This window comes from Mustelus asterias, chromosome 10 (genome assembly GCF_964213995.1).
Source record: "Mustelus asterias chromosome 10, sMusAst1.hap1.1, whole genome shotgun sequence".
Lineage (NCBI taxonomy): Eukaryota > Metazoa > Chordata > Chondrichthyes > Carcharhiniformes > Triakidae > Mustelus > Mustelus asterias.
Genome location: NC_135810.1, coordinates 78,396,059 through 78,408,565, shown reverse-complemented (window position 1 = coordinate 78,408,565; position 12,507 = coordinate 78,396,059).

Sequence of the window (12,507 nt, the reverse complement as noted above, 5' to 3'; positions counted from 1 at the left end):
CTTTAAAAAAGTGTGAATTACTCCAGTTTTCAGTGAATTTGACACATAGAATTTATTTGGGAGAATTCCAGCCAAAACGTAGGAAACGACAGGCCGGTTAGCTTAACATCGTAGGTAAGATGTTAAAAGCTATTATTAAAAATGTTATTGCAAGGGTGATGCATCAGGGTAATCAGGCAGAATCAACATGCTTTCTTGTGAAAGGGAAAACATGTTTAACCAATTTATTGGAGCTATTTGAAGAACTAACATGTGCTATTGATAAAGGGGGCCTGTTGGATGTATTGTATTTCGATTTCCAGTAGGCATTTGATAAAGTGCCACATCAATGATCATTGGTGAAAAATAAAAGCTCGGGTTTGCAGGGTGTAACATATCATCATGGATAGAAGATTGGCTAGCTAACACGAAACAGAGAGTAGGCATAAATAGATCATTTTCTGGTTGGCAGGATGTGACATGTAGGATGCCACAGGCATCAGTGCTGGAGCCTCAACTTTTGATTATTTGGCTGCTAAATTTGCTGATGACACAAAGATAGGTAGGAAAGTAAGATGTGAAGAGGGTACAAGGAGGCAACAAAGGTATGTAGATAGGTTAAGTGAGTGGGCAAAGATCTGGCAAATAGAGTATAATGTCAGAAAGTGTGCAATTGTTCATTTTGGCAGGAAGAATTAAAAGAAAGCATACGCCAGAATTCTACGGCCCCACCCGCCGCGGGAATTGGAGCGGGAGAGGGGCGGACAATGGGAAGATCCATTGACCTCAGGTGGGATTTTCTGGTCTCGGGTCAAGCAAGGCCGTAAAATCTCGCCCATATTATCTAAATGGTGAGAGATTGCAGAGCTTTGAGATGCAGAGGGAGCTGAGTGTCCTAGTGCATGAATCATAAAAGGCTAGTGTGCAAGAACAGCAAGTAATTAGGAAAACGAATAGAATGTTATTATTTATTCTGAGGGAAATTAAATACAAGAATAGGGAGCTTATGCTTCAGTTATACATGGCGTTGGTGAGACCATTTCTAGAGTACTGTGTAAGTATTGGTCTCCCTTTTTAAAGGAAGCATGTAATAGTGCTGGAAGCAATTCAGAGACAATTTACTGAACTAATACCTGGATTGGGTTGGTCATTTTGTGAGGAAAGGCTGGACAGGCTGGACTTGTACCTGCTGGAGTTTAGAATAGTAAGAGGCAATTTGATTGAAACCTTTAAGGTTCTTTTGGATCATGGCAGAGTTGGTGTGGAGAGGATGTTTTCTCTTGTGGGAAAATCCAGTACTAGAGTCTCTGCTTAAAATAAAGGATCACCTATTTAAGAAAGGGATTAGGAGAGATATTTTCTGTCAGGGGGTTGAGTGTCTCTGGAACTCTCTTTTTCAAAGGGATGCAGGGTCTTTGAATATTTTTAAGGCGGAGATAGATAGATACTTGATAAGCAGAGGGTGAAAGGTTATCATGGGTAGGCAGGAGTGTGGAGTTAAGGCTAAAATCAGATTAGCTGTGACCGTACTGAATGGCCAAGCAGGCTCAAAGGGCAGAATGACTTAGTCCCGTGTGATATGCAAAACGTCTTTTTGGCAGGACAGCAACAAGCACCCTGTCAGAGGTAAATACCACTCATGTTGTTACTGCATTGTAACAGCGAGTTTCACCTGTTACCCAAATCTTTGAGATAGCTTGTCTTGCCAGGGTTGTCTGAACTAGACTGGGTTCTTTTCATGGCCACAGATGAGCAATGTGGTATATGAATTTCCATGCCAATGTGATGCCAGATATGTAGCCTGTATGCCCCCAAAACTGGCGGATCATATCAACAGTATGTCCCAACTGCAGTTCAGAATGGGCAAAGTATAGACTGCATTTAACCAGCCCATGCTTGCAAAAATCAGAGCACAGCGTTCAAAATTAGATATGATTTTGTGTTTGGACAACATTTGCTAAATAATTCTCAGTGTGCTAAGAATTACGCTGACAACCAATTTAAGATTGTCAGTCATGCTCACAGTGTGGTACATTTGTGCGCACTGGAAACTGTCAGTCATCATCAACTGGTGCATTCTCCATAGCAACGCCTCTACCAATCAGAGTCCACTTGCAAACCAATCAGCACTCTCTTCTCAGTATAAATTGTTGTTTTCCCCTTTTCAAGATGAAAAATTTCGACCTGTCTCTTTTCTCCACAATAATCTAGAGAGGCTTTGAGCTTCTGCTTCTGAATTGGGTGCCCCTCCTCATACTGACTATGCAGAACCTCTTTCCACGTGCTGCGTATGTCGTTGGTATCTACATGTATCATGACAACAGGATCCTTCCCCTCCCACTGCAGCTTCCTGTGTAGCACCGAGCAAATGTCCTGAACCCAGACATCGGACAGGCAACACAACCATCTGGACTTGTGCTCTTTGCAGCAGAGAACAGTGCAATCCCCCTCACTGTACTGTCCCTTACTGACACTACATTCCTTTTTGCTCTTCCTGTTTGAACAGCTTCCTGTCCCAAGGTGCCATGGCCAGTCCTTGCTTTTGTCCACACAGGTAGCAACCACCTTATACCTGTTTGCAAAGTCTGAGGCTCCTCGATAACTGTTTGATTGATCCCATTACTTGCCTCACTCACAGTCACATCTGCCTGTCTCTCAACACTGTCTGAAACAGATGACACAATCCTAAGAGGTGTGATTGCTTGCTGGAACAAAGTGTCCAGGTATTTATCCACCTCCCTTATATTGCACACTGTCTGTAGTTCGACTTCTCTATCAATAGTCCTGATCCGAAATTCCACCAGCTGCTTACACTTTCTGCAGACAACAGAAATCACTTCAATGTCCAGATGCTCCCACCTTCCACAGCTGCAACATAACATCTGCCCTGCCGTTAAAAAAATGCTATTTAGTAAATTTAATTACTTTCATAATTAACTTACATGTCTGACAGAACCTAGCTTTTATTTTTCAGATACTGATCACGTTGTTGTGTATCCTTACCATCCTCTATTTCATTTCCAATTACAAGCATTCTTTAAGAACATAAGAAATAGGAGCAGGAGTAGGCCATCTGGCCCTTCGAGCCTGCCCCACCATTCAACAAGATCATGGCTGATCTGAAGCAAATCAGTTCCACTTACCCGCCTGCTCCCCATATCCCCTAATTCCCTTATCGATCAGAAAACTATCTACCCGTGATTTAAACATATTCAACGAGGAAGCCTCCACCACTTCAATGGGCAGAGAATTCCAGAGATTCACTACCCTCTGAGAGAAGAAGTTCCCCCTCAACTCTGTTCTGAACCTGCCCCCCCTTATTTTGAAGCTGTGCCCTCTAGTTCTGGTTTCCCTTCTAAGTGGAAAGAATCTCTCCGCCTCCACCCTATCCAGCCCCTTCATTATCTTATATGTCTCTATAAGATCACCCCTCATCCTTCTAAACTCCAACGAGTTCAGACCCAATCTGTTTAATCTCTCCTCATAAGCTACACCCCTCATCTCCGGTATCAACCTGGTGAACCTTCTCTGCACTCCCTCCAAGGCCAATATATCCTTTCGCAAATAAGGGGACCAAAACTGCACACAGTACTCCAGTTGCGGCCTCACCAGTGCCTTGTACAGTTGCAGCAAGACCTCCCTGCTTTTATATTCTATCCCCCTCTCGATAAAGGCCAACATTCCATTCGCCTTCTTGATCACCTGCTGCACCTGCAGACTGAGTTTTTGCGATTCGTGCACAAGGACCCCCAGGTCCCTCTGCACAGTCGCACGATGTAATTTTTCTCCATTTAAATAATATTCCAATTTACTATTATTTCTTCCAAAGTGGATAACCTCACATTTGCTAACGTTATATTCCATCTGCCAGATCCTCGCCCACTCGCTCAGCCTATCCAAATCTCTCTGCCTCTTGTCTTTCAGTTTGGATATCTGGGGGCCTTGAAACTATAATCTTTTGAGCTAAGAGCTCAGAGTACTATGAAGTGAGTCAAATTGATAGCTGATTCAGTGTGACCAAGGGTGGCACAGTGGTTAGCACTGCTGCCTCACAGCGCCAGGGACCCGGGTTAGATTCCGGCCTCGGGTCACTGTCTGGGTGATGTTAACACATTCTCCCCGTGTCTGCGTGAGTTTCCTCCAGGTGCTCAGGTTTCCCCCCACAGGCTTCCTCCGTTTTTTGCCATGACAGGACCAGAAAATTCCAGCATGAATCCCACTATTTTTAATTTAAATTCCAGATAGCAGAATCAATTTTAATTGCTTTAAGGTGGAAGCAAAGATAAATATAAAAATTATTTTAAAAATGTGGATTTTTTTTACCATAATGGAGAGTTTTGACATTTAGTGAATATAAAGGGCGGCACAGTAGCACAGTGGTTAGCTTGTAATTGGAAATGAAATAGAGGATGGAAGTGGTGGAGGCTTCCTCGTTGAATATGTTTAAATCACGGATAGATAGTTTTCTGATCGATAAGGGAATTAGGGGATATGGGGAGCAGGCGGGTAAGTGGAACTGATTTGCTTCAGATCAGCCATGATCTTGTTGAATGGTGGGGCAGGCTCGAAGGGCCAGATGGCCTACTCCTGCTCCTATTTCTTATGTTCTTAAAGAATGCTTGTAATTGGAAATGAAATAGAGGATGGTAAGGATACACAACAACGTGATCAGTATCTGTTAGCACTGTTGCTTCACAGCGCCAGGGACCCGGGTTAGATTCCGGCTTGGGTCACTGTCTGTGTCGAGTTTGCACATTCTCCTCATGTCTGCGTGGGTTTCCTCCGGGTGCTCTGGTTTCCTCCCACAGTCCAAAGATGTGCGGGTTAGGTTGATTGGCCATGCTAAAAATTGCCCTTAGTGTCCTGAGATGTGTAGGTTAGAGGGATTAGTGGGTAAATATGTAGGGATATAGGGGTAGGGCCTAGGTGGGATTGTGGTCGGTACAGACTCGATGGGCCGAATGGCCTCTTTCTGTACTGTAGGGTTTCTATGATTCTATGATTTCTAAAATGAGCTGTTCAGCAAAGTGAAGCTGTCCGGCAGTAACTATAAAGTTAGTATGCTGCTAAAAGCCCAGATACACCTTATTCAACAAAGTGTACCTAGTTCAAGGGCTTTTACATTAAGAGTAAGTAATCAATTAAGAAATTTCCCTTTACTTACAGTCTGGCAGGACTTCAACACTGTATCCTCCGGAGAAGCGTGGAATCACTTACAGCAGCTTCTGGGTGCTCATCTTATCCTGAGTATGTGCCAAGTTCTGAAATTGCTGTCTGTTTAGAGGAGTAATGACGGCGGAAATTGACACTTCTGCCATCATTACGACCAGAAAATCTGTCCAATGCTTTAATATAATTAAAATCAATAAAATCTTTATACCAGGAGAATTAATGAGATCTGCGGTGAAATTTTAATGAAGAACTTAATATGTGTTCTCCTCACACCTGCAATTTTTATAAATAGTATGTAGTGTATATAGTATGTGACGCATATTCACCTGACACTACTTGGCATCTTCTTGTTTGTCTGTCAAGGTGAAGATGACCATGTTCATCAGTTGTGGTGTTTGATAGGGTTCCGGTGGGTATGTAGGTGACTGCTAAGGCTGATCTCCGCCTGGAGAATTCTGTAGCAAATAGGAGAGAGTATTGCAGAGTTTTGGATGAGTTGCTGGTTGAGGATTCCCTCTCCTGCCTTTGCTTTCAAAGTGACTGCCCTATTTTTTTTATTTGGTTGCACCAGGTGCAGGAATCCTGGCTGAGTTTCTCCCAGGACTTCAGGTCAATATCAAAACTCTTGAGTGCAGCCTTCAGAGAGCCCTTGATCACCATAAGAATGCACCCCAGACTCATACAAGATGAAAGTAAAAGCCCTGCTGATTCTCATAGAATGGATGAAAGGGACAGAATTAGTATGTTGTAAGAGTCTTGCATAAATTGTGATTGTAGACAAGGTAACTCAATTAGATTGATCTTGACAATGAACCTGTACAGGTAGAACTTTCACTTTAGTATCTTTAACCTATGCTTGCAATATAATTTGTGACCATGTACCCCCAACATGCCCATCACAATGTACAGTTCTTTAAACCACTTTTTATACCTTCAGCATCATGGTTATTGCACTAAATGATCCTCCACTTGATCATAGACTTGTGCTTGGGAATTCTATCCCAGCTGCCTATGCGAATCCAAGTTCCTTTTGCCCAATAAATTTGTTTACAAGTTTTCCTCTTGTCCATTTTGAAACTGAGATCCATTTCAGTTCATAGAAAAGGGCAGGATATTTATAGCACATAAACGTGGATGAGGGGGAGCATAAAGAGGGCTGTCTGTAGTGAGAAAATAAATTAGTTTTTACTGCTGCCAGAAAATCATTCTGAAAACTGGGACACTGCTCAATTTAGAATAGCTGTGAAGTCTAGAAGCATTTTACATATAGTAGATATTATTGTTATGATCCCAGTTGCTGTTAATATTGGACAAGTCAGATCCCAGAGTGAACCTGGCTTGATAAATCTTAACTATTTGCTTCAGGAACTATGGAGGAAAGTTACTAAACAAATTCACAGGCATCTGCTGATGAACTTAGAAAACAAAAAATAAAATATTTTTAAACCAAGAAAGGTGAACTATATTACATCAGACAGAGAGGTTGGAAAGATCTCAATACAAACACCAGAAGACAATTCTATTCCCATATTCCTTTACTCCAACAATATCTTTACAGACACAGAAGCCAGTGAAGAGTTACCACTAGCTTTGACAAAGGATCGTCTGGATTCGAAACGTCAGCTCTTTTCTCTCCTTAAAGATGCTGCCAGACCTGTTGAGATTTTCCAGCATTTTCTCTTTTGGTTTCAGATTCCAGCATCCGCAGTAATTTGCTTTTATTTATTATTTAAGAGTTACCACTAGCTTGACACAAAGGCTTATTGCTTGAAAGTGGTACAGTTTCAGTGATTTTCCTCTGGTGAATTCCTGAGCATTCACTGACGCTACTCACCCAACTTGTATCTCTCCTAGAAACACCCAAAAACCCACACTCTAAACTCATGATTTCTTCAACTGCGGAACAAATGAGTTCCCTAAACTCAGTCTTCCTGGAGCCCCTCTGCTAAATTGATCATTTTTCTGAGTCCTATTATAACTCATTATTATGTTAACTACTGTCCCAATTGCCTTGTATTTTATTTCTCAGAGACCTTAAAAATCTCTGTCTACTCTCTGACAAACACAAACTCTGGACTCCCACTCTCTCAAATCCTGTCTATATTCTTCTCCCCTGTCTCCGTGTCCCTGGATCACTGCCACTGTGCAACAATAAAGCTTTTTTCCACTTTTTGTTTTGTTAACAGAACCACTTGGAATGTAGCAAAGGGTTGGACGACGATATTGAAGGGGTTTAGAGAAACAAAGTAGACAACCAGAAGACCAACTCTAATTAATAAACAATTTATTGAAGGCATGTAGCCAAGTTCATGGTTGTACAAATAGAAAAAGGTTCAAGTTACTAAGGCAGGTTCTCATATGATCCGTAGCCAGATTCCAAAGCGGTTTGTTGTCTGGTCCTGTTCACAATCCACAAAGCACACAGCATGTGGTCCACACAGGAATCCAAAAAAGCACGCAACAAATTGCACATAGGAAGTAATCCACACAGGAATCCACCCCCCATAGCTTCCACACCTTTAGGATTTCTTGGTGATCTACTTATATAGTCTATCTAAGAGTTTGCAGCTGAATCTAATCCCCAAGATTGACTTGGAAGCATTTTTGGGTTGAAGGTCAGCAGTTCCTTCTGGATTTTTCGGCGTGAGGCCTATCTGTACTCAGCAGCCATGTTGAGTGAGGGACAGATGCGATCTAGAAAATGGAGGAGTGAGTATCAGAAATGCCGCCTCTCAAGCACCTGCTCCCTTGTGGCATCACACATTGAATTTCCAATCCCTTTTAACACATCTCTTTAATTTCAGGTGTTGTAATACCTCATTAAAAATGTATTTATACAAACAAACCCAAAAGACCTGAAACCTTTTAGTTGCAATCCAGACTCCTAGGCACCAAAGTTCCTAAACATAACCTAAATTAAACTGAAACCATTTTTGCCTTTCTTAAACACACACAACTTAAAAATTATAGATTGTTCATAACATTCCCAACTTGATTTCTGTATCTAAAGTTTGAGTACCCAAACTGAAAAACAGAGATGTTTCCATTGCTGTGAATGCTTGAATTTTTGTTTTGCTTTGTTCAGATCTCTAACTAACCAAAATCACTTAGAATTGATTCTAAAAATTTTCTTATTGCTTCCAAAGAGAAAAATAAAGATATTTCTCCAAAGAATTCCTTCAAGACTCTAAGGGAAAAAGGGAAGATGATCTTGCATTTATATAGAACCTTTTGCATCTTTTCAGTAGTTTTGAACTGATCTCATAACTTTTGGAACAAAGAATCATTGAACTCCTGAATTAAAAGAACATATCCCATGCAAGACTGAGAGGTTCCACATACAGCATGAGGTACAACACAAGTTACTAATATTTTTGAGTGGTTACTTTCTAGATAGTAAATTTTGCCTATGAACATTGCAGAGAATCAGGGATGATTGGATTATGTTAGATTGTTATTGTAATAGCGTGGCACCCCTCTGGTGACATCAACACACTTCAGGCTTTGTTAGGAACAGAAGGTATTTATTGATAAAAAGAAATCAGGTACAGGGGTTTGCAGCCCTTGGTTTCTCCAGTCCCTACATGCTTACTACATGGCTCCCCAATGTGTCCTGCCTGAGGGAGGACACCACCCTCTGGGGTGATCACTCACTCTTGGTTCCCATTGGCCCCTCAAGCCAGGTGACCCTCTTCCGCTCTATTGTCTTAAAGGTAGCCATGATATGACGATGCCGGTGTTGGACTGGGGTGGGCACTGTAAGAAGTCTCACAACACTAGGTTAAAGTCCAACAGGTTTATTTGAAATCACGACTTTCGGAGTGTTGCTCCTTCATCGGGTGAGTCCTGATGAAGTCACTCACCTAATGAAGAAGCAGCGCTCTGAAGACTCGAGATTCCAAATATACCTATTGACCTTTAGCTTTGTGTTGTGAGACTTCTTCCTGTCTTAAAGAGACAGACACCACAATCAATACAATTATATTATTTGTACAGCAATCAGAACTGATTATTTGAAATGCTGCACTGGAGTCATGTGCGGGGTACCCATGTATGAGAAGATTCGGTCTACCAGTCACATGATGATGCAGAAAGAAATACACTCGATGAAATTCCTGTGTCTAAAGTGTGATTATTTTTTAACTACTGGAAACCAGAATTCATAAGATGGTAGCAGCGAGAGTCTGTGCATAAAAACTCAAACTTTTTAAACAAATTCAATACAGAATTAGATTGAAAATCCATCCCTCATTAGTGTTGGGGAGGAAGAGAAAAATAGAGTGAACCATGCATAAATGATTTAGCCTCCGAGCAGTACTGAACACAGCTCCAGCCGGTGATGAATTGTGATGCTGATGAAGTTGTAGAGACATATGAGAAGTTTTTAAAAAGTGCAAACTGACACTCAGTAGCTTTCTCAAGGGCGCGAGTGAAGATTATTTTGTGTGGCAGTAGATTATATTTGATGAGGTGAGCAGGACCTCTGCATCCCATCTTCTGAAGCAAGACAACACCAGTAACATCACTAACCAGCGGGACAACATCAACAACATCACTAACTGATGGGACATCATCACTAATAAGTGAGACAACATCTCTAACCAGTGAGACAATATCAGCAATATCACTAACCAGCAAGAGAATACCAACAACATCACTAACCAGTGAGGTGACACCAGCAACATTAGTAACCAATGAGGCAACACCAGCAACATCACTAACCAATGAGACAACATCAGCACCATCACCAACCAATGAGACAACACCAGCAACCAATGAGACAACACCAGCAACATCACTAACTAGCGAGACAACACCAGCAACATCACTAACCAATGAGATAACACCAGCAACAACGCTAACCAACGGAATAACATCAACAACACCCCTAGCCAGCAGGAAAACACCAGCAATATCACTAACACATATTGCAACATCAACACCGCCATCAGTAAGTGACACAATACTACCAATATTAACACAATCCCTACTACGCCAGTTAATTGTTAACTTTTAGTTTAGAAAAAGGCAATGATTGGAACAGTTATATTGATATAGAGGTGTTTTATTTAAGAAAGAGGGGTGTTTCATATGGTATTATTCATAAAGGAACAGGAACTAATTTTTATGAGAATGCACTTCTGGGGTGCCACATTTTCATTTGTGGATGTATTGATCTTAAGCCCAAAATAATATTTACAGATCTTTGAGATGTTAATCAAAGGAATAATGCTGGTTGAGCTTGAGGAAGATAAATATATGAAATATATAAACACAATTCAAATACCAATGAGTTCTAATACAGTCGAACTGTGACAAAATTACAACGAATTTAACAAAAAATTAAATGCTCAGATCTTAGGTTCTTCATGTCACGTATAATAGGAGAAGCAAACTGGGACTATATCCTTACTGATACATATTGAAACATTTCTTCACAATTAGTGTAATGTCTCAGTTTGTCCATCACAAGGAAATGGCTACATCAATAAGAACAGCCATGGAGGCAGTTTTCTTTTGATCTCTTCCAAGAAAAGAAGTGCCCCTCACAGAATAAATTATGCTTTGCGTTTTTTTTTCTTGATAGCATAGTTAGAAGTAAAATATGGCCAGTTGTGGGATCTGACATGCACTATGTTATTAATTAAACGGCTGCACTTTCCGACTGAGTTTTTTTCAATGATTTTCTCCTCTACTGACTCAGCTGGAATCCATCAGTCACAGTAGTTGATGTCTCTGGGATAAAAACGATGCTACCCTTCACCTTTCTGTTAGGCCTTAATCTTGACTGGCTCACTTTCAATCACGGCTAATGGCTGCTCTGGCAGCAATTCAGTGTTTTATCTTGTGAAAGAAAGCTGAATCATTTCAAGCAGTTTAATGGCGGGGTAGGTTACATCATGCAGAAAGCCTCATTTATCTGCATGCTGAAAATGGAAAAAGTGGGCTGTCAGTCGTGGACAGCAGAGTAGCTCAGTTTGTTCGAAAATAGTCACAGCAATTTAATCATTTGGGTGATGGAGAGGTTGTCTTTAGAAGCCACAATAAAATGATTGACTGTTCAGATAAACATGTTATACAATCTTGCATTAAAATTCTGCAACGTACACAGGGGAATTCAGTTAGGGGGTGTAATGACATTGAAGGTACGGCACATAGGAGACGTAATGATGTACATCTGAGAGGCTTAAGCAACCTTAAAATCCACATTCATTGGATTAAAACATCACTAGCTGACTACTTGTGCAGCAGACATGTCTAATATTAAATCAAATTCTAAGTGTGGTGTCTGCCTTTAAAAAAATGAATTAGAAACAGAAAGCAAGAGAGGCCTTTGATTATTTTACTTTTCACGTTAATTTGCACAATTCCTGGACAAAGTGAGTAAAGCATCATTTTACTGTTGAATTCGAGAAAGATCGGATTCATGATTTAATTTTTCTGAAAGGAGAAACGTGTTGTTGCTGAATCTTTTTGCCTTGCACTCATCAGGACAAATGCAAGACTGCCATATTTCAAACGATCACAACAATTTATACTATGAGAGAAAAGGGTGCTGATTGGTTGGCACTCAGGATTGCTGCCCATTCACGGAATCAAATCTCCTACATGATTTGTTTTGGGTTTTGTGAGCAATGGCTGGTTGAATACAGACTGTATTCTGCCTATTAAGATCAATCCTGATTGTGCTTATAGCTACACTAACAACTTAAAATAATCAGTTGAGCTTGTAACATGACTCATTTATGCTTGCTAGAAATGACATACATTGGGAGCTATGGTTGCTTTCTCCATGGCAACACCATGGCCAATCAGAGTTGAGTTGCCAACCAATCAGCACCCTTTTCTCCTGTAGTTAAAATTCTTGTGATGGTTTGAAATTTGGCATCCTGATGAATGAACGATGAAAAACTTTGGCAACATGTCTCTCTTTTCAGTGATAATCAAGTTCTACACCGCCAAGCAAATGAGTTAATCCTTACAATACCATTAGTAATGGTCCACAGTACTTTATTATTTTACTAATACAACATGAGAATTATCTGGTAAGTGCACAAGAAGTGTAATGGTGAACAAATCTTCATCTCCAGATAGAAACTGTGTGTCCCATTTTTAGACCTTCAGTGTCACAAAGTTTAACATTTATTTTCAGTAAAACAAAAGCCAATGGTTAGCACTGCTGCCTCACAGCACCAGGGACCCGGGTTCGATTCCCTGCTTGGGTCACTGTTTGTGTGGGGTTTGCACATTCTCCCCATGTTTGCATGGGTTTCCTCCGGGTGCTCTGGTTTCCTCTCACAATCCGAAAGACGTGCTGATTAGGTGCATTGGCCATGCTAAATCTTCCCTCAGTGT